Source organism: Macaca fascicularis, chromosome 19 (assembly GCF_037993035.2).
Source record: "Macaca fascicularis isolate 582-1 chromosome 19, T2T-MFA8v1.1".
Lineage (NCBI taxonomy): Eukaryota > Metazoa > Chordata > Mammalia > Primates > Cercopithecidae > Macaca > Macaca fascicularis.
The window spans coordinates 20,016,194-20,036,184 of NC_088393.1; the positions used below are offsets into that span (position 1 = coordinate 20,016,194).

The 19,991-nt window shown below is 50.0% G+C and overlaps 1 protein-coding gene and 1 pseudogene across 9 annotated transcripts in view; both read right to left on the reverse strand.

The window, feature by feature from the left end:
• Positions 1-19,991, reverse strand: part of PBX4 (PBX homeobox 4) — a 62,190-nt gene that overhangs the window by 14,557 nt on the left and 27,642 nt on the right. The window lies entirely within an intron of this gene.
• Positions 9,535-10,341, reverse strand: LOC141409224 (PHD finger-like domain-containing protein 5A pseudogene; annotated as a pseudogene).

The window sequence follows — 19,991 nt, forward strand, 5'->3', positions numbered from 1 at the left end:
AATTTTTCTCCTCAGGAACAAAGATGTGAGGAAAAGCAGAAGGCTCAGAGGGGACCCTCCCTTGTCCTGACTTCCCCAAGCTGCTCACCTGCCCCCTCACCCACTCAGCAGTGCTCTCACTTGGCAGTGGGCTATGCTCCTGCCTCCTTGCCACAGCAAGTGGGAACCATCTCTGGGACCCCAGCCCCCCAGGGAGAAGACTAACCCATGGATTAAATCAGGTGCCCTGACTGACCCCTTGGGTCTGCCACTTTCCAATCATGTGGCTGTCAATGGTCACTGCTGGATGCAGGCCCCAGTTGTGAATGGAGCTGCTGCAGGCACCTGACTGGATGGAATTACATAGAACCACAGGCCCGGCACGGAGCGCATCAGGGTGTGGGACTAAGCAAAACACTCACCTCACGCCCTCCCTGCTGTCTCCAATCAGCAAGAAGCTGGCCCCTCAAAAGCAGAGGCAGGGCCTCCTGTGCCAATCAATCGATCGTGGAGGCTGAGCCTCCTCCCCATCTCCCCCTACCATCCACAACCGGAATGAGCACTGGAGACGGATTAAACTGTGGAATCTGAAACAGAGGGTTGACGCCTGGTGAGAGGCAGCCAAACCTCTCTCTGAGGAGTCCTTTGGTGACAGAGAACCCAAGCCTAGTGTGCGACCTGAGTCGCAGTGGGCACCCATAGTCATAGCTTGCTCCGATCACACAGGCGCAGGCGCAGACACGCACATCCACCTGCCCTTGGGTCCACCCACCAAGTCTGGAACTGACAGTGCCGGTGACTCTGCACAGGTGAAAACTGACATTAAGGAGAAAACATGGGGACTTCCTGCTTTCTAGAAACCTTTCGAGGCTTTTTCAGTCACTTCCTGAGCACCTACTGAGTGCTGGGCCTGAGCTTTGAGGATGACAAGTGGCTGCTGCTTGCCCTGGGGGGATAAGAACCAGGGTCTTGCTGCTGCTACCAGGATCTCCTACGCTACCGGCCTCCTGAGCAGTGGCCCTTGGAAAGAACGGGGCCACTGGCCACAGCTCTGCCGGTGGGACCCAGCGCGGTAACTGGGACCTGGGCTGAGGTTAACTTTCCTGTCCCGATTTTCAGAATGAGAGCTCAACTTCCATCAGCTCCAGCTTATCTTGTAGTCAAAGAGCCAAAGGTAATAAGGAAATAAGTTCTACAAGGAATTCTGGCAAGGAGTCACTCTCATGTTGTGAGGGTGCTTCCTCCCTAAACAAGGCCTCTGATATTGGAGGACAGGGATAGGGGAGGCAGGTGATAAATAACCTTCTGTACTTAGACCCCAACTGCTTAAAAGAGAAAACACCAGCTATTGGGAAGGTCACTCAGGCAGGAGTGCAGTGGCACAATCTCAGCTCACTGCAGCCTTGACTTCCTGGGCTCAAGTGATCCTCCCGGCTCAGCCTCCTGAGTAGCTGGGGCTACAGGCATGCGCCACCCTGCCCAGTTAATTTTTATATTTTTTTGTGGAGATGAGGTTTTGCCATGTTGCCCAGGCTGGTCTTGAACTCCTGAATTCAAATGATCCTCCGGCCTTGGCCTCCCAAAGTGCTAGGATTACAGGCATGGACCACTACACCCAGCCGGATTTTACCTTGTTTAGGACTCCTAGAAAGGTGATCTGTCCTCTGGGCCAGCCCACACCGGTCACCTGTCTACAGCGAGGCCAGCATAGACACCAGCATCTGCACGTGGAAATGTATTGCAATTTGACAGAGTAATTTGACGTCTACTGAATTTAACACAACTTTTGGCCTTACTGACTTGTATGTCTGTTTTATTTTTCCTTTCTTTTCCCCAGTAGTTCATCTTGCTTCTGTTTTACATGGCCACCATGCTGGGGTGGCCAAAACCCTGCCTGAGGCTGGAGGGCCCTGAAGGCTGAGCCTGAGCAGCTGCTTGAAACTCCGATGAGCCTCTGAACCACCCCAGTCCCAGATCCAAACTCTCAGGGCCCATAAGAGCTGGGGTGGAACAGTCCAGAATTGAGAGTAAACCTATTTCCTCGCACACATCTGTAGGATGCCTGCTTCCCCTCTGCGTCATTACTGTCTTTCGGGTGGCAGTGGCATTGCCACCTAGAAAGAGCCAGAGTTCCGCGTTCCTGCGTCCAGGTGATGACACAGGGCAGAGCGCCTGCTCCAGCGCTTCCAGTGGAGAAAACGCCAGGACACCAAACAAGGAAGGGGAGACAAAGACCACGCTGCAGCAGGAGCGACCTACTCGCTTTGAGAGACCTGTTTGGTGGGAAGCAGGCCTGTCTAACCCCAAGAATGCCAGCCCAGGGGTGTCAGGAAGGCTGCAGCAACCCAGGCCATGCAGTGCTGCCATTGGTTTTGGGAGCTGAAGGACTAGATGAGGTTATTGGCCAAGGAGAGTGTTCCTTGGCCCAGGAGAGTGCCCTGGGATGTGAAGAACATCATGGGGTAGCCCCAGCAGGAGGCTGGGGAGCCCAACACTGTGAAGGCAGAAGGCCAGCAGGACTCTTCCATGAGAACCCAAGGCCCCTTACCTTTGGGATCTGGCCTCATTTGCTCCTGGCACCTCCTCCCACCCCCCAAACCCTGCTGCTGCTGGCACCTCTCACCTCTAAGTTCCAATCTAGCTTCCCAGTGATATGGGAGTGGGGCAGGGAAGTGCTGGGTAGAGAAGGGCGGGGTCCCTAGCAAGGGCTCCACCCTTGGACCTAAGTGAGAACAAGCATTTCTGTTTTCGTGGCCAAAAAGTTGCCTTTTGGCCTGCCACGCCCCCCATCTTGTGCCCAAATAAGCCTGAGACCTTAAGCAGACACACACAAGCAGCTGGACGTCGAGAGGAACACACTAGCAGAACACACCAATAGACGCTGGCGGGCTTGAAGGCGGAACGATGTGGACACCGAGGGAAGTCCAGGAGAGCCCAGTCGCTGAGCAGCCCAACTCCAGGGCAAGACCACCTTCCCAATCCAACCCCCTTTGGGCTCCCCATCCATCTGCTGAGAGCTACCTACACCACTCAATAAAACCTTGTACTCATTCTCCAAGCCCACATGTGATCCGATTTTTCCAGTACACTAAGACAAGAACCCCAGAATACAGAAAGCCCTTTATCCTTGAGATAGGGCAGAGGGTCTAACTGAGCTGATTAACACAAGCCACCTGCGGACAGGGACAGCTAAGCTGAAAGAGCACACTGTAACGCACGCCCACTGGGGCTTTGGGAGCTGGAAACACAACCCTAGACACTGAGCTGCTGCTATGGGGTTGGAGCCCACGCTTCCCCCACCTGCTCCCCCGCATGCTCCCCACTAGGGCTTTGAGCTGCCGGCACCGAATAAGTGAGCCACACCCCTGTCGCACGCCCTACAAGGGGGAGACGGGAACACTCCTGTTTCACCAGGGCTCCAGGAACACCAAGCTCAGGCCTGAGTCATGAGCTCTTTCCCAGCAAGAAAGCGGAGGTGGGCTGGGCACAGTAGCTCATGCCTGCAATCCCAGCACTTTGGGAGGCTGAAGCAGGTGGATCATGAGGTCAGGAGTTTGAGACCTGCCTGACCAACATGGTGAAACCCCTTCTCTACAAAAAATTAAAAAAAAAAAAAAAAAGGTAGCCGGGCATGGTGGGGGGCACCTGTAGTCCCAGATACTCAGGAGGCTGAGGCAGGAGAATCGCTTGAACCCAGGAGGCCGAGATTGCAGTAAGCCGAGATCGTGCCATTGCATTCCAGGCTGGGTGAGAGTGAGACTCCGTCTCAAAAAAAAAGAAAGCGGATGTGTCCCATCAGTCAGGTCCTGGCTCACACATGTCCCCAGAAGCTGTCCCTCCCTTCTGCTGGCCCCATCTCTCTACTCTATGGCCCTGAGGGTCTCTGCTACCTGAGTCTGGAACTGCCCTGATCACCTGGAAACATCCCATGCCTGGCCTCACAGAATAATGCTCAGAAAACAGGAGCTTGCGCTAAGAAACCCTTCCCTGCCCACATATGAAGGACACTGGGCCATTTTATAGACAGTGCTACCAGGCTCTCAAAGAAGGAAGAATCCCTTTCTCCAACAAACTGCCTCAGAGAACAGAACTAGGAAAAGCCACCCAATCATTGTTTGGAGAACTTTGCTGCGAACTTAAGACAGAGTTGAGGGAGAAAATCATAGTCCAGTCTCATTCATGTAATAGGACTGAAATGGCTAAATAGACAATCAAACTGAAGTCGGCCGCATCTGTGTATGTATAAATAAATCATAACCAAGAGGAATTATCTCTGCACACAGGTGCTTTCAAAGTCTACCAGTGTATATCATCAATGTAAATGAAAATGAATATAAAGAAATGTACATGAAAATCAATGTAAATCACTGCCATAACTGAAAGGAGAAAAGCCATAGCTTCAAAGATACAGAAGTCCAGGCGTGGTGGCTCACGCCTTTAATCCCAGCACTTTGGGAGGCGGGTGGATCACAAAGTCAGGAGTTGAAGACCAGCCTGGCCAACATGGTGAAACCCCGTCTCTACTAAAAATACAAAAATTAGCCAGGCATGGTGGTGGGCATCTGTAATGCCAGCTACTTGGGAGGGTTAGGCAGGAGAATTGCTTGAACCTGGGAGGCAGAGTTTGCAGTAAGCTGAGATCACGCTCCTGCACTCTCGCCTGGGCGACTGGGAGAGACTCTGTCTCAAAAAAAAAAAAAAAAAAAGGCCACGGGCGATGGCTCACGCCTGTAATCCCAACACTTTGGGAGGCTGAGACAGGTGGATCACCTGAGGTCAGGAGTTGGAGACCAACCTGACCAACATGGTGAAACCCCATCTTTACTAAAAACAGAAAAATTAGCTGGGCGTGGTGGCGGGCGCCTGTGATCCCAGCTACTCGGGAGGCTGAGACATGAGAATAGCTTGAATCCGGGAGGTGGAGCTTGCAGTGAGCCGAGATCGCACCATTGCACTCCAGCCTGGGCAACAGAGCGAGACTCCATCTCAAAAAAACAAAACAAAACAAAACAAAACAAAGATGCAGAAAGGCCAGGTGCAGTGGCTTACACCTGTAATCCCAGCATTTTGGGAGGCTGAGGTGGGAAGATCACTTCAGTTCAGGAGTTTGAGACCAACCTGGGCAACACAGCAAAACCCCATCTCTACAAAAAGTTTTTAAAAATGAGTCAGGTGTGGTGGCACACACCTGTAATCCCAGCTACTCAGGAAGCTGAGACAGGAAGATTGCTTGAGCCCTGGAGGTTGAAGCTGCAGTGGGCTGTGACTATGCCACTGTACTCCAGTCAGATCCACAAAGCAAGACCCCCTTCGCGGCCAATAAAAAGATACAGAAAATTAACAAAATCAATTAAAACCCTTGGGCAAACCTGGCCAGGCATGGTGGTTCATGCCCTAATCCCAGCACTTTAGGAGGCTGGGGTTGGGAGGGATCACCTGAGGTCAGGAGTTCCAGACCAGCCTGGCCAACATAGTGAAACCCCATCTCTAGTAAAAATAGAAAAATTACCTGGGCGTGGTGGCTCACGCCTGTAAACCCACTACTTTGGAAGGTCGAGGCGGGCGGATCACCTCAGGTCAGGAGTTGGAGACCAGCCTGACCAACATGGAGAAACCCCATCTCTACTAAAAATACAAAATTAGCTGGGCGTGGTGGCACACGCCTATAATCCCAGCTACTCGGGGGGCTGAGGCAGGAGAATCGCTTGAACCCAGGAGGTGGAGGTTATGAGCCAAGATCATGGCATTGTACTACAACCTGGGCAACAAGAGTGAAACTTTGTCTCAAAAAAAAAAAAAAGAAAGAAAAATTAGCTGGGTGTGGTGGCGCGCTCCTGTAATCCCAGCTCCTCAGGAGGTAGAGGCTCGAGAATTGCTTGCACCCAAGAGGCGGAGGTTGCAGTGAGCCAAGATTGTGCCACTGCACTCCAGCCTGGGTGACAGAACGAGACTCTGATTCAAAAAAATAAAACCCTTAGGCAAATCAAAGAATAGAAAGAACCTTCCTTAACCTGATAATGGGCATGTCCTCAAACCCCACAGCAAACCCCAGTCTTCCTGGAGATATTTTAGAGCCACTGCTTCAAATCAGACACAGGTAGGCAGGGAGGTCCCTCCTCGGCTCAGACCAGCAGGGTCCAGTCAAGGAGACCAGAAACTCGGGAGTGGGACAGACCAGCAGGCAGCACGGCACGACGAAGAAGATGTGACCCATTCATAGGCTGAAGGGTGTCCCTACAGCTGGAGCCACCCAGAGAGTCATGGATGTAACGGACAACTCCTCCTAACCTCCACACTGCCCCCAACAGACCTCAAGGTGTGGTCTGACACAACCAAGGGCTTTTTACTTTTTTTATTTTTGTTTTTTGGTTTTTTTTTTTTGAGATGAAGTCTCACTCTGTTGCTCAAGCTGGAGTGCAGTGGCATAATCTCGGCTCACTGCAACCTCCACCTCCAGGGTTCAAGCAATTTTCCTGCCTCAGCCTCCCGAGTAGATGGGACTACAGGCATGCCCCACCATACCTGGCTAATTTTTGTATTTTTAGTAGAGTTGGGGTTTTACTATGTTGGCCAGGCTGGTCTCAAGCTCCTAACCTCGCGAACCGCCCCCCTTGGCCTCCCAAAGGGCTGGGATTACAGGCGTGAGCCACCTTCGGGCCCAAGGGCTGTTTTATCTTATGGTTTCCTGGGCATCATGGGCACTGAGGTTACTCCTTAACTCTAAACAAAGAGACTTCTAGAACCCAGACGGTTTTTTTTTTTTTTTTTTTTCTGAGACGGAGTCTCGCTGTGTCTCCCAGGCTGGAGTGCAGTGGCATGATCTTGGCTCACTGCAAGCTCCGCCTCCCGGGTTCACGCCATTCTCCCGCCTCAGCCTCCCAAGTAGCTGAGACTACAGGCGCCCGCCACCACGCCCGGCTAGTTTTTTTTTGTATTTTTAGTAGAGACGGGGTTTCACCATGTTAGCCAGGATAGTCTCGATCTCCTGACCTCGTGATCCACCCGCCTCGGCCTCCCAAAGTGCTGGGATTACAGGCTTGAGCCACCGCGCCCGGCCATGAACCCAGACTGTTTGTATCGAGAACTGCCTGGCTTTACCTTTTAGGCCACATCCCACAGGTTAGTTCATTTAAGTAACATTCTAGGACAGGCACTAGAACAGGCTTTGTTCTGTTCTCTGAGACAGACCAGTCCGGCCAACATGGCGAAACCCCATCTCTACTAAAAATATAAAATTAGCTGGGCGTGGTAGTGCACACCTGTAATCCCAGCTACTTGGGAGGCTAAGGCAGGAGAATCTCTTGAACCTGGGAGGCAGAGATTGAGGTGAGTCAAGATACTCCAGCCTGGGTGACAGTGCGAGACTCCATCTCAAAAAAAAAAAAAAAAAAAGTAACATTCTAGATAAATTCTTAAGTCATGGAAGTTTCTCAGATCCACAGGACTTTAAAAAGAATAACCCTTAACAAACACTCATCAGTTTCTGAAATAGTGACTGCCACACACTAGATATTCATCCAACTGAGGGATTATCACACTAGGCAAATCTCCATCATCTCTAATTAAAACATATCACAACCAGTCATAACTGAAGTGTCAGGCCTCTGAGCCCAAGCTAAGCCATCATATCCCTTGTGATCTGCACGTAAACATCCAGATGGCCTGAAGCCACTGAAGATCCACAAAAGAAAGGAAAATAGCCTTAACTGATGACATTCCACCATTGTCATTTGTTTCTTCTCCAACCTAACTGGTCAATGTACTTTGTAATCTCCTCCACCCTTAAGAAGGTTCTTTGTAATTCTCCCCACCCTTGAGAATGTACTTTGTGAGATCCACCCGCAGCCCATAAAACATTGCTCCTAACTCCACTGCGTATCCCAAAACCTGTAAGAACTAATGATAATGCCATCACCCTTTGCTGACTCCTTTTTCGGACTCAGCCCACCTGCACCCAGGTGAAATAAACAGCCATGTTGCTCACACGAAGCCTGTTTGGTGATCTTTTCACACGGACACGTGAGAAATGAAGATGCTGGAACCACAACCAAATATGCAAATTAATTTCATTTCCATATGTTTACATGTTTGTTAATTAAAACCCTGCAGTTCTGAAATAAACTATTAGGTGATTTTTTAAAAAAGTTCCTACTGTTTTGTACATTTAAAAAATAAATAGGCCGAGCATGTGGTGGTTCATGCCTGTAATCCTAGCACTTTGAGGGACTGAGATGGGAGGATCACTTAAGCCCAGGAGTTCAAGACCAGCCTGGGCAACATAGCAAGACCCCCATCTATAAGAAATACAAAAATTTGCCAGACAAGGTGGCTTGTATCTGTAGTCTCAGCTATTTGAGAGGCTGAGGTGGGAGGATCACCTGAACCTGGGAAGTCAAGAATGCATTGAGCCATGATCACGCCACTGTACTCCAGCCTGGGTGACAGAGCAAGACCCTATCTCACAAAATAAACAAACAATTATATGAACTGCTGATGCTGAATAAAAATGACATGCGGTTTAGGCTTGTTTTTCTGTGCTACTGTCCCTGCACGTGGTAACAGGGCAAAAGGAAGACAGTAAAACATTGTAATATGTATTTTTTCAGATGTGCCAGGCAGCACATCTGGAAAAACAAGGCCCCTGTGAGGAGTTGCAAACATTTAAGGGCCACAGCTAAGAAAAACAGCACTTGGCCGGGCACAATGGCTCATGCCTGTAATCCCAGCACTTTGGGAGGCCGAAGTGGACGGATCACGAAGTCAGGAGATTGGGACCATCATGGTTAACACATTAAAACCCCGTCTCTACTAAAAATACAAAAAATTAGCTGGGCATGGTGGCACACACCTGTAGTCCCATCTACTCAGGAGGCTGAGGCAGGAGAATCGCTTGAACCCAGGAGGTGGAGGTTACAGTGAGCCGAGATGGCGCCACTGCACTCCAGCCTGAGTGACAGAGTGAGACTCCACTAAAAAAAAAAGAAAAGAAAAGAAAAACAGGCACCTGCCACCCTGCCCAGCTAAATTTTGTTTTTTGACTACCAGAAAATAAACACCAACTTTATTACTATAATAGCAACAGAAAGAGTTTCCAGTTTCTCAGAATGAAAATAACATGACACCAGCACAAGTGTTAAAACAGTAGGCCGGGAGCGGTGGCTCATGCCTGTAATACCAGCACTTTGGGAGGCTGAGGTAGGTGGATCACCTGAGGTCAGGATTTCGAGACCACCCTGGCCAACGTGGTGAAGCCCCATCTCTACTAAAAATACAAAAATTAGCCGGGTGTGGTGGTGGGTGCCTATAATCCCAGCTACTTGGGCAACTGAGGCAGGAGAATTGCTTGACCCCGGCAGGTGGAATTTTTGATGAGTCGAGATCAAGCCATTGTACTCCAGCCTGGGTGACAGAGCAAGACTCCGTCTCAAATTAAAAAAAAAAAAAAAGAGTAAATGCCTACATTTCTTGTTCTGATAGCTTCCCACCACACACTGAAGGTTCCTCAAGGACAGCTGCCACCAGAGTTGCTGCAAGAACATGTTTTTCACTGGGCGTAGTTTCACAGTCAACTACTCAAGCAGAAGGCTAAAATATTATTTCTTTTTAGAAGATCCTGGTTGAGGGAGAACATATCAATATGGAGAACAGATCTTTGCTTCTTGAATTCAGTAAAAACCATTAATTAATCTATCAATTTTTCTCTGATACGGTGTGCCAAAGTGCTCTGTGAAGAATCCTTTTCCATCCCTACTACATGTCTGGGTGAAGGGAGAGGAGGGGGTGGCAAGCCGCCAGTACACCAGCAGGCACTCCTGGTGATGCTCTGGGCTCCGCTCCCTTTCTGCTGGTAATAGTAGGCATCTTTTCTGGCAGCTGCAGCAGCTTGATGTGGGGTGGCGGGGAGGAGGAGGCCACCCACCAATCACCCTGTTCTTGAAGCCATATTTTTTGTGTTCATAGAAGAGGTCTTAGAGCTCCCCAAATAGACAATCTTTGGGCAGCCATCCCTATTCTTCTCCTGGATGGTGCACTCCTTACAATAATAGGCATCAGAGACCCCAGGGCCTCCACAGATCACACAACGTCCCTGGTAAGATCCATAATTACACTCATCACATAGGCGCACCAGAGTGCAGGGACGCACATAGGAGTCACAAATCACACACTTGCCATCACATTTTTCACACAGTCTTCTGATAGCAACACCAGCCTGCTTGCGGCAAAAGATCAAATCAGGACAATGTTTAGCCATAGTTCCCAACTAAGGTGGCCACCATACAATTCTTGTATTTTTAGTAGAGACGGGGTTTCACCATGTTGGCCAGGCTGGTCTCGAACTCCTGACCTTGTGATCTACCCGCCTCAGCCTCCAAAAGTGCTGGGATTACAGGTGTGAGCCACTGTGTGACCCAATTTTTTCATCTGAAGAAATGCTCTAATTTCAAACAACAATTAATGAGATCCATGGGGGAAAGGTCTAGAAGCTTCAGGAGCTGGGCTACAATCACCATGAGGTATGGTGCCTCTTTGGCTGAGTCTCATACAGGGAGGTAACCAGCCTAGCAACATGCACACTAAACATGACCAACCAATTCCCAACCTGAAAGTCAAAGAGTTTTAGGCCATCCAGTGCCCTGACTACTCTAAAAGGAATTTCCCAAGGAACTGATCTATCAGTAAGTTCACTGGGGCTGGACCGGTTGGCTCATCCCTGTAATCCCAGCACTTTTAGAGGCTGAGAAGGGAGGACTGCTTGAGGACAAGAGTTTAAGACCAGCCTGGGCAACACAGCAAGATCCCATCTCCACAAAAAAATATCCAGGCATGGTGGTGCCCACTTACAGTCCAGCTACTCCAGAGGCTGAAGCGGGAGGATCGCTTGAGCTCGAGAATTCAAAGGAGCAGTGAGCTTTGACCACTCCAGTGCCTCCAGCCTGGGTGACAGAGCGAGATCTTGACTCAAAAAAAAAATAAATAAATAAATAAAATGAAAAGAGGCTGGGCGTGGTGGCTCACACCTGTAATCCCAGCACTTTGGGAGGCTGAGGTGGGCAGATCATGAGGTCAGGAGATCCAGACCATCCTGGCTAACACGGTGAAATGCCATCTCTACTAAAAATACCAAAAATTAGTGGTGTGTGATGGCGGGCGCCTGTAGTCCCAGCTACTCGGGAGGCAGAGGCAGGAGAATGGCGTGAACCCAGGAGGCAGAGTTTGCAGTGAGCCGAGATCACACCACTGCACTCCAGCCTGGGCGACCAAGTGAGACTCCGTCAAAGAAAAAAAAAAAAGACAAAGAAAAAGAAAGAAAGAAAAAAAAAATTCTGGTCGGGCACAGTGGCTCATGCTTGCTCCTGCCTGTAATCCCAGCACTTTGGGAGGCTGAGGCAGGTGGATCACCTGAGGTCAGGAGTTTGAGACCAGCCTGGCCAACATGATGAAATCCCGTCTCTACTAAAAATACAAAAATTAGCTGGGCGTGGTGGTGGGCACCTGTAATCCTAGCTACTTGGGAGGCTGAGGCAGGAGACTTGCTTGAACCCGGGAAGTGGAGGTTGCAGTGAACTGAGACTGTGCCATTGCACTCCAGCCTGGGCGACAGAGCGAGACTCCATCTCAAAAGAAAAAAAGAAAAAAGGAAAAAAGGAGTTCCCCGGTATCTCAGTATCTACGGTGTGCCAAGCCCACAACAGGGCAGAGATGAACCACAGATCTGCCCTGCGCTTTCTTGATGCTGTTCTTCCAGGAGAGGAGTCAGAGGTCAGAAGACAAACCAGAAAACTGCAAGCACACGAGACAGTTTCCGTCAATGGTTAAGCTCTAAAAGGCAGCAAAAAAGTGCTAATTCATAAGAATGTGCATGTGCACTAAGGCCTTAAGCTACAGGCACACTGTTTTAGATACTGCCCCTAGCAAAGACCCTCAGTCCTTGAGGTGAGCTTTATTGAGATATAATTAACATGCCATAACATTCACCTGCTTCAAGTGAATAATTCAGTGGTTTTTAGTTTATTCCCAAGGTTGTGCGACCACCACCACTAGCTAACATTCTCATCCTCCCTAAAGATACCCTGTCTCTATGAGCAGTCACTCTCTACTCCCTCTCCCTAGCCCCGGGACAACCACGAGTCTTCCTGTCTCTATGGATTTGCCTGATCTGGACTCTTCATATGGATGGAATCACACAGCACGTGATGTGACATTTCGCATCTGGCTTCTCCTACCCAGCATCATGTTTTCGAGGTGCATCCACGTTGTAGCCTGTGCCAATACTTCATTCCTCTCTACGGCTGAATAATACTCCATTGGATGGATGGACCACGTTTTGTTTTCTTTCTTTTTCTTTGAGACAGAGTCTTGCTCTGTAGCCCAGGCTAGAGAGAATTGGCTCAATCTCAGCTCACTGCAACCTCTGCCTCCCAGGTGCAAGTGATTCTCATGCCTCAGCCTCCTGAATAGCTGGGATTACGGGTATATGCCACCACGCCTGGCTAATCTTTATATTTTTAGTAGAGACGGGGTTTCACCATGTTGGCCAGGCTGGTCTTGAACCCCTGACCTCAAGTGATCCACCCACCTCGGCCTCCCAAAGTACTGGAATTATAGGTATGAGCCACGGCACCGGGACACACGTTTTGTTTTTCTAGTTATCATGGACATCAGGTTGTTTTCAGATTCCTTAATCTATATATTTATATATACTGATCCATTTTTCTGTCCAACAGACAGATACTTTGGCAATGATGGAATGTTCTAGATCTGTCTATTATAGGCGGCACCAGCCCTGTGTGGCTGCTGAGACTTGAAATGTCACTGGTGTGGCTGAGGAATGCACTGGTTAATTGCATTTGGTTTTAATTAATTCAAATGTAAACAGCCCTGCGGTGAGTGTCTGGAGCCACCTGGCTGATCAGACTCAGGGGCTCGATTCGTGAGTTACCGTGAGACTGAGGGGAGGAAAGGACACTCCAATCAACCTGGAGAATAAGTCCCCCAGCTCCTGGGGGTCGACTCCCAGAAGAACCCTAAAGAAATGTACATGGGACTCAGCCCCAGGGTACAGCTAATTAGAAAAAGGATCTCAGTTCCAGATAGGTGACTCGTGGGCCTTAGGGTGACTGCTGGGACCAAGGAACCCCCATGAGCACCATGACACCCCAGCTTCCTGGCTGAACCTACAGAACCCCATTCTGTAATTGCAACAGACCTGAGAATGGCTTATGCCTGCCAACTACTAGCAAGGCCAATCATCAGTCAGGAAGACAAAAAGGCATTCCCTGATGTTATGCATTATTTACATTTGCTCCTCTGAACGGGGCTCTGTGCACTCCTATGGCAGCAAGAGTTCCTGCAGCACAACAGGCCTGGCTGAGAAACTTCTCGTTTCCCAGAGACACAGTCACAGGGTAGAGAAGGCAAAGCAGGCCCCTTTTTGAGAACCGCCCAGGATGGGATGGCCGGGTGGGTCTGCAAGGGGCCTCTGGGGCTCAGTACGCCGTCTTGAAGCTGCCTGCCCACTCAAGATCTAAGATCCGAAGCTTTTCACACAAGCTGTCACTCATGCTCACGTGGAGGTAAAGCCTGAGCCATTCCAATGTGCCAGGCTGTCCCCGCTCTGGTGCCAAACACCACTGTGTGAATTCAGGCCACACCTGAGTCCTCACTGGGAACATCGATGTGACAAACTTTATTTTTTATTTTTATTTTTTTTAGAGGCAGAGTCTCATTCTGTCACCCAGGCGGGGGTACAGTGGTGTGATCTCAGCTCACTGTAACCCTCACATCCTGGGTTCAAGTGATTCTTCTGCCTCAGCCTCCCATGTAGCTAGGATTACAGGCACCTGCCACCATGCCCGACTAGTTTTTGTATTTTCAGTAGAGATGGGTGGGTGAGGGAGGGGTGGGGGTGGTTCACCGTATTGGCCAGGCTGGTCTCGAACTCCTGACCTCAGATGATCCGCCTGCCTCAGCCTCCCAAAGTGCTGGGATTACAGGCGTGAGCTACTGTACCTGGCCAACGTGACAAATCTTAAATCCAATGCTTTTGAATTCTGCAAGATACCTAGTCCCAGGGTCTCAGCAAAGGGACTGTGGCCAGTATCTGGTCCTCCCAGCTAAATTCAAAGCTCTGCAACTAATAAGGGTTTATTTTGTTCTCCTCAGAACAGCTCCTCCAGACACCGAGGAAGACAGCTGTTTCTGGGAAGGAGGGTTTGGGAGGAAATGCATACGCTGAGGATATCCTTGGCCTTCAGAGACCACCTCAGGGCAGGAGCGCCCAGGCACTGTGGTGTGATGAAGCTGACCCGAGGAGATAAGCTTTGAGGCACTTGCCTGCATACCTCCGACAGGCCATTCCTCGGGTTCGCCAGGGAGTGCGGGCAGTGCATCTGGTGATGCCAGGTTTACATTGAGGACCACTTTCTTTTCAGGCTGCTGTGAGTGATAAGCCCTGTGTTCTAAGTCAGGCCCCCAGACACTGAATCTTCTGAACCTCATAAGGGGAACTGGATGAAAGGGATTTCAGTTAATATGTATCAGTCACCAACAACAGTTCTTCATTCAACAAAAACAAAGGCACCAGGACAGACCCTGAGAACATAGCGCATCCTAGACCCTGCGCTGCCCAGGAATGGTCATTGTTCAGATGACACAGGTGGGTGTGTGGGGCCCATGAGCGCAGGCCATGAGAGACAGGCCCTGGGTCCCTTTCACAAGTGAGGACAGTGTATGGGGGGGCAGCATGCAACCTGGCTGCGGGTGACTGGTGTGCCCTGGGGAGGCCCCTGTCTCTTAGAGCTTCCCACTGCCCATCTGTAAAATAGGAGAAACAGGGTCTGCCCCAGGCTGTGCAGGGCTCTGGGGAACATTTTGAGGAAGGCCCAAGCTGCCTGCCCAGGCTCCATCAATACCCACCAGACTTAATCTTTTTGTTGTTGTTGTTGTAGAGATGGGGTCTTACTGTGTTGCCCAGGCTGGTCTCATACTCCTGGGCTCCAGCGATCCTCCCACCTTGGCCTTCCAAAGTACTGGGATTATAGGTGTGAGCCACCATGTCCTGCCCCACCAGGCTTTAAATGCTCTGTGGAAGTTTGGTCTTTACTACAAGGCCTGCTGCAGACTTCAGCCAGAGGGCAATGTGAGAACTGTGGGTTACATCCAGAAGCACGCCAAGACCTCGGCTCATGGGACTGCCCTTCGATAGGTGGCCCGTGGGTACCACAGGGTGCAGGATCAGGACCATGAACGGTTTCCTCTGGGCTAAGACTTGGCCATTCCTGGTCATGGGATGGGGACAGATGGAGCAGATTTGAGATCCTGTTTACTTTCCTGCCCCTGGCTGTCTTGTCTCTGAGACTAGAAGGCTGAGGTGTTCCTTACATCAAGACCGGTGGCCCACAGGTGGGACCTACAGCACTCACTGACTGCACTTCTGATGTAAAAAGACATCTGAAAACACTCCAGGTGATACTCAGGAACAGGCAGCCCCCAGCTCCGGCCTTGTGCATTTTGGGGAGGAGCAGTTGCTGTCTAATCCCTGTCCTACTGCACCCCCCCAAAACATACCCCGTTCCCAGCCATTTGAGCCAGTCAGCGGGAAGAAACCATTAGTTTCCAAGGAAATGCCCAGGTGGCCTATGCTCTGAGCCCTGCAGTGGCCTTGGGACTCAGGTTAGAGGAATCAAAAGTCCTGAGTGGCCAGGTGCAGTGGCGCATGCCTGTAACCCCACACCTTGGGAGGCTGAGGCAGGAGGATCACTTGAGCTCAGGAGTTCAAGGCCAACCTGGGCAACATACTAAGACCTCATCCCCCGGAAAAAAAGTCCTCAGCGACCCCTGGACATGGCGGTGTGTGCCTGTGATCCCAGCCACTCGGGAAGCTGAGGTGGGAGGATCACTTAAGCCCAGGAGTTTGAGGCCAGTCTGGGCAACACAGTGAGGCTCTGTATCTTAATTTAAATAAATAAATAAATAAATAATTAAAAATGTCACTGGGCGTGATGGCGCATGGCTGTAATCCCAGCGCTTTGGGAAGTTGAGGTGGGCGGATCACCTGAGGTTGGGAGTTCGAGACCAGCCTGACCAACATGGTGAAACCCTCTCTCTACTACATACAAACAGTTACCTGGGTGTGGTGGCAGATGCCTGTAATCCCAGCTACTCGGGAGGCTGAGGTAGGAGAATTGCTTGAACCTGGGAGGCGGAGGTTGCAGTGAGCCGAGATCACGCCATTGCACTCCAGCCTGGGCAACAAGAGCGAAACTCTGTCTAAAAACATAAAATGTCCTCAGCATGGCCCTCAAAGCCTAGGAGGATGGGGGGGCAGGGCCACGCCAGGGGTTGAAATGTACAGACATCTCGGCTGCACTTGTTGGCAACAGTTGTCATCAACTCTTGTTTTCCCTCCTGAAACTGCTGCATTTGAGACTAACAGACTCATGCAGTAACATCCACACAGGGGCAGCTGGAATCATGAAGAGGCGTGCCCAGGTTGAACACCCACACTCTCAAAAACCAGTTTCTCATTCAGCCCAAGCAGCTCACTGGTAGGAAGAAGGTCAAGAATGACAGCTTCCCGACACTACAGTTGATTAAAGTACTTCTTTTTTATTTTGGACAGGGTCTTACTCTGTTGCCCAGGCTGGAGTGCAGTGGCGCATGTTGTCTCACTGCAATCTTCGCCTCCTGGATTCAAGCAACTCTCCTGCCTCAGCCTCCTGAGTAACTGGGATTACAGGCACATGCCACCACGCCTAGCTAATGTTTGCATTTTTAGTAGAGACGGGGTTTCGCTATGTTGGTCAGGCTGGTCTCGAACTCCCGATCTCAGGTGGTCCACCTGTCTTGGCCTCCCAAAGTGCTGGGATTATAGGCGTGAGTCATGGCACCCAGCCTTAAAAGTACTTTTTAAAATAGCTTTTTATTATTACTAAATTCCAGATGTTGCATTGCTAAACACCTGCTGTGGGCAATGGGGAGTCCCCAAAGGCTGCTTCCTGGGGTCAGGGTCAGGGGTGAGCAGGGGACAATTTGGGCTGCCTGTGCCTAGTGGTACACATGCCTCTGCAGGTGGTCCTGACACTGACTTATTTTTATTACGTGAAAAGTGAAATGGGCCAACATTACACAATTCCACAATACTAAGGAACACGTGACCACAGCCAGTGTCTCCAGGGGGTGGATACACACTGGCCGTGTCCTCTCTGGGCAGTTTCCCTCAGCCCACAGGACTTGGGGCTTGTTCGGGTGCAGGGTCCCCGCTTGTCCAGCTCACCATACGAATGCTGAAGCACCAGCAGGGAGTGCTGCCAGGGAGTTGAGGGCAAATTTGCTTAAAACCAGTTCCCTGCTAACAAGAAACTTGTGTGTCTGGTTCCCCAGGAAAGCCTAACCATTGTGTTTCAATTTCCATAGCACCTGCTCCCCACAATTTAAATAAGGAACAGATAAGATAGGTCATCAAATATTCACACACCCCTGAGAGGCATCTGAGGTGGGCAGGAAGCCAGGGGCATCACAGCCCAGCAACTGGCCCCGGCGGGGAGGATGACCTGGCACTGGGTGTTGGAGACCAACAGGGGGCGGATCACGTAGAGGCTGTCAGCAGCATCAGTCTGCTGGGGGGTGGGGACAAAGAGGGGTCTGCTTAGCTGGGGGATTAAGTATACTTGGGGGTGAAGGAGGTGGGAGATGGATTACACAAGCAAAAGTACTGAGGACAACAGGAGCAGGCTCTCACTGTTGGAGAAAGGAGTCACAAACCTGGAAAGAGAGAAAAATAGTGGGAACCCTGTGGTGAACTAGAATTAAAGATATTGGAATGGGCCAGGTATAGTGGCTCACGCATGTAATCCCGCCCCTTTGGGAGGCCAAGGTGGGAGGATTGCTTGAGCCCAGAAGGTTGAGGCTGCAATGAGCTGTGACTTCACCATTGCATTCCAGCCTGGTGACAGCATGAGACCCTGTCTCAAAAATAAAAATAAGCCGGGCGCGGTGGCTCACGCCTGTAATCCCAGCACTTTGGGAGGCCGAGGCGGGCGGATCACAAGGTCAGGAGATCGAGACCACGGTCAAACCCCGTCTCTACTAAAAATACAAAAAATTAGCCGGGCGCGGTTGTGGGCGCCTGTAGTCCCAGCTACTCGGGAGGCTGAGGCAGGAGAATGGCGTGAACCCGGGAGGCGGAGCTTGCAGTGAGCCGAGATCGCGCCACTGCACTCCAGCCTGGGCGACAGAGCGAGACTCCGTCTCAAAAAAAAAAATAAAATAAAATAAAATAAAAAAATAAAAAATAAAAATAAAAATAAGCTGGGCACGGTGGCTCACATCTGTAATCCCAGCACTTTGGGAGGCTGAGGCGGGGGCGTCACTTGAGGTCAGGAGTTTGAGACGAGTCTGGCCAACATGATGAAACCCTGTCTCTACTAAAAATACAAAATTAGCCAGGCGTGGTAGTGCACACCATAATCCCAGCTACTCGGAGGCTAAGGCAGGAGAAATGCTTAAACCTGGGAGGCTGAGATTGCACCACTGCACTCCAGGCTGGGCAAGAGAGTGAGAATGAATGAATGAATGAATGAATGAATGAATGAATGAATAAACAAAAATAAAGATATTGTAATGAATGCATGGTTTTTAACATATACAGACATACAAGAACAGATGTGAATGTGTGCGCACCTGTGTGTGTGTACACACACGTCTGTAATAACCCACAAATATTCCTTAGCTCTGTGTCCTAAGAGTGTCCAAGAGCAGCAACACCCCAACAGCAATGAGCACATCAAGGGCCAAGATTTACTCTGAAAGGAATCAGGGCTCCTTAGAGGATTGGGTGAAGCAGGCAGAGGCAGAACAGAATACAAGGCTGGTTGGGCACAGTGGCTCATGCACGTAATCCCGGCATTTTGGGAGGCCAGGAGTTTGAGACCAACATGACAAAATCCTCTCTCTACAAAAAATACAAAAATTAGCTTTTGGCTCGCACCTGTAGTCCCAGCTACTTGGGAGGATGGAGTGGGAGGATCACCCACCCAAGAGGCTGAAGTGGGCTGAGATTATGTCACTGCCCTCCAGCCTGGGCTCACGCCTGTAATCCCAGCACTTTGAGAGGCAGAGGCAGGCGATCACCTGAGGTCAGGAGTTCAAGACCAGCCTGCTAACATGGTGAAACCCCATCTCTAATAAAAAATACAAAAAATTAGCTGGGTGTGGTGGCGGGCACCTGTAATCCCAGCTACTCGGGAGGCTGAGGCAGGAGAATCGCTTGAACCCAGGAGGCGGAGTTTGAAGTGAACCAAGATCGCGCCATTGCACTCCAGCCTGGGCAACAAGAGTGAAACTCCATCTCAAAAAAAATAAAAATAAAAATAAATTCACACTGGTGAGGGTTAGGGACATCATGTCCTCGTAGCATTTAGGTGAAACTTAAATGTAGATTTAAACTTGAATTTCTTCTTTAGTTACCACATCCCTTCTGACAGCTGGGCAGGAGACATGCTTACATATATGAATTCACACAGTCCTCAACAGTCCTCAGTAACCACAAGCTAAGTATTATTATTGCCCCCAAATCAGAGGAGGGCCAGGAACAGAGAAAGGTTCAGCCAAGGACCAGGGTCATGCAGCCAGAGGTGGAGGCAGGATCCAGACCCTCTTGCTGTTCTCTATCACTGTATATGTCAAGTACACATCAATCTTGCACCAAAAGAGTGTTCAGAAAGAAACACACTTTTGTACAACATATACACTTTCCAGAAGCCTCTGTATATATGAAGTGCTATGCTCCGAAGTGACACACAAAATTCAAATAATTGACCTCAAGAGACCAACTCACTCGAAGAAATCAAGTGACCCTTTGTGCAGACGACCACTGATTTAAATACCTTATTTGGTGGCCCCACTTGTAAGCTATTTTCAAATTGTTATTAACCTTGACCAAGTGATCAAGGTCAATGGTAGCAGTGACAGGACATATTGACAGCATGTTTTTCCTGACACAATGTGCCGAG